The 2,500-nt window shown below is 59.0% G+C and overlaps 2 non-coding genes across 2 annotated transcripts in view; both read right to left on the reverse strand.

Moving 5' to 3' along the window:
- The window catches only part of LOC122817589, a 3,740-nt gene extending 2,390 nt beyond the window's left edge, over positions 1 to 1,350 (reverse strand). Inside the window, exon 1 of the ribosomal RNA XR_006367301.1 lies at positions 1 to 1,350. This exon is cut by the window's left edge and continues 2,390 nt beyond it. This is a non-coding gene — a ribosomal RNA (28S ribosomal RNA).
- A 407-nt stretch (positions 1,351 to 1,757) lies between these two features.
- On the reverse strand, positions 1,758 to 1,910 carry LOC122787162. The gene has a single exon (XR_006362546.1). It is a non-coding gene; the product is annotated as a 5.8S ribosomal RNA (ribosomal RNA).
- Positions 1,911 to 2,500: the final 590 nt, after the last annotated feature.

The following is a 2,500-nucleotide window of genomic DNA, read 5'->3' on the forward strand; positions in this document are numbered from 1 at the left end:
TCTGATAACCAAAAGTGGCCCACTGGGCGCTTGCATTCCACGCCCGGCTCCAAGCCAGCAAGTTGGGCTTCTTACCCATTTAAAGTGTCAGAATTGGTTGAGATTGTTTTGGTCCCAAGACCTCTTATCATTTGCTTTACCAGATAAAACTGCATCTGCAGAGCGCCAGCTATCATGAGGGAAACTTTGGAGGGAACAAGCTACTAGATGGTTCGATTAGTCTTTCGCACCTATACCCAGGTCAGATGACTGATTTTTACATCAGGACCGCTACGGACCGCCACCAGAGTTTCCTCTAGCTTCGCCCTGCCCAGGCATAGTTCACCATTTTTCGGGTCCCACCAGGTGCGCTCATGCTCCACCTCACGACGGGATGGGTGAGACGGGCCGGTGGGCGCACCGGTCCACATTTTCATTGCACTGTGGGGTCTCCTGCCCACCCTCAGACTTGCGCACCTTTTAGACTCCTTGGTCCATGTTTCAAGACGGGACGGGTGGGTCACCCACGTCACCGCAGACCCCGGGCACCCAAGGTGATCCCAACAGCCTGATGGTGGTACGTGGTCAGGCCTCACTGAGGGAAGTCTGACCCAGGCGACAATGGCGCCGGGAGCCACCGGTCCCCGCTGCAAGGGCGGGTGAGGATGTGGTGGCGGTTGTCTCCCATGACCCCGGGGCATGGAGAGGGCTGATGCTGTGGGCTGTAACACTCCCCTTGGGAGAGTGGAGCCACCTTCCGCATGGCCTTTCCAACCAAACCAGAGTCGGTCGCGGTGCACTGCCTCAGAGGAAGTGTGCCCGATGGCGGCTGTCGTGCCCGGGGACAGTCCCCCCCCGGAGGGGGATCCACCTGACCTGGGCAGCCAGCGCAGCTGCCGGGTTGAATACTCTGGGCAGACCGGGTGGACCCCACACCCGTTTACCTCTGAATGGTTTCTTGCCCTCTTGAACTCTCTCTTCAAAGTTCTTTTCAACTCTCCCTTACAGTACTTGTCCACTATCAGTCTCGTGCCAGTGTTTAGCATTATATGGAGTTTAACACCCACTTTGGGCTGCATTCACAAACAACCCGACTCTGGGATTACCTAATCCCGACGTGCCAGGGGCCATCACTGGCCTCACACCATCCGCGGGCTGAGCCTCGATCACAAGGACTTGGGCCGCCTAGGCATTGCTGGGGAGATGGACTTCCGTACATCACATTTCCCCGCGCCCATCACCTGGGTGGAGATTCAGCACTGGGCTCTTCCCTCTTCACTTGCTGTTACTGTGGGAATCCTGGTTAGTTTCTTTTCCTGTGCTTAGTAATATGCTTAAATTTGGCAGGTCGCCACGTCTGATCTGAGGTCATGTTCCGAGCATGGTCGTTGGGGGGACAGCAGTGGCCTCGGGGGGTGGATGGACTACGCACCCTCCCCTGGCCCCCATGAACCCACTCCCCACCACTGGACTCTAGGCAGCAGAGGAGGACAGCTGACACAGCCCTGGCACACGGGAACCAGGCAGGCGGGTGTTGGGCTTCACCCCAGGAGGGCAGCCCAGTGTTGGTACCACTGACAGCCTCCAGGGGGGCAGGCCAGACACACATCTGCTCTCTCCCATCCTCAGATGGGATTCCCAGCTTGGAGCAGCAGGGGACTCTTCTCCTCCATCCACATATCTCCCTGGGAGGACAGGGGGCCCGCAGCAGGCTCCGTCGACTCGCTGGCCACACCGTCAATGGGGCCAGACATCCCTGGGGGTGATGGAAGGCATGACGACTCTCAGACAGGCATAGCCACGGGAGTAACCCGGGGCCGCAAAGTGAGTTTGAAGTGTCGATGATCAATGTGTCCTGCAATTCACATTAATTCTTGCAGATAGCTGCATTCTTCATCATGCACGAGCTGAGTGATCCACCGCTCAGAGTCTTACAGTTCTCATTTGCCAGGGCACCACTGCCCATGCAGCATCACACCTCAAGATGAGCATGCAAGCTTTCACAGGCATCGTTGTGGGGACCCAGACTGGGGTTACTGGCCCTACACTGTAAGACAGCAGGGAGTCCTGCAGCGGCACGCATGCAGCCACACCGCCAAGCTTCCGGCTCTTTGAACTGACACCCCGAGTGGAGCGAGGCATCCTCCACAGGTACCCACGACCGACATTGATGGGAGAGGACTCCGGTGTGCCACCCCCAGGGATGGCCCTGCACAGACAGAGGGTAGGCCACTGCCCCCCTGCGGGGACAGCACCCTCTCCCTCCCCCTACCACATGGAGAGCCAGCCACCTCTGGGGTGAGCGTTGGACCGCACCATTGGGCCAGGTGCACCCTCCACCACCATCCCCTCATGGCAGCAGAGGAGCACCCACACCTCCCACCACACAGACAGACCCCCCTCCCTCCACCAGGAGGATAGGGGGGACAGACATCACCCCTCCTCTCACTCCCTCCCCTCTCGCTCCCCTCTATCTCTTCCCCCAGGACCCATGGGCTCAGTCCAGCTGGCCTACACCAGG

The sequence above is a fragment of the Protopterus annectens genome, chromosome 1.part1 (genome assembly GCF_019279795.1).
Source record: "Protopterus annectens isolate FY-2018-M chromosome 1.part1, PAN1.0, whole genome shotgun sequence".
Taxonomy (NCBI): domain Eukaryota; kingdom Metazoa; phylum Chordata; order Ceratodontiformes; family Protopteridae; genus Protopterus; species Protopterus annectens.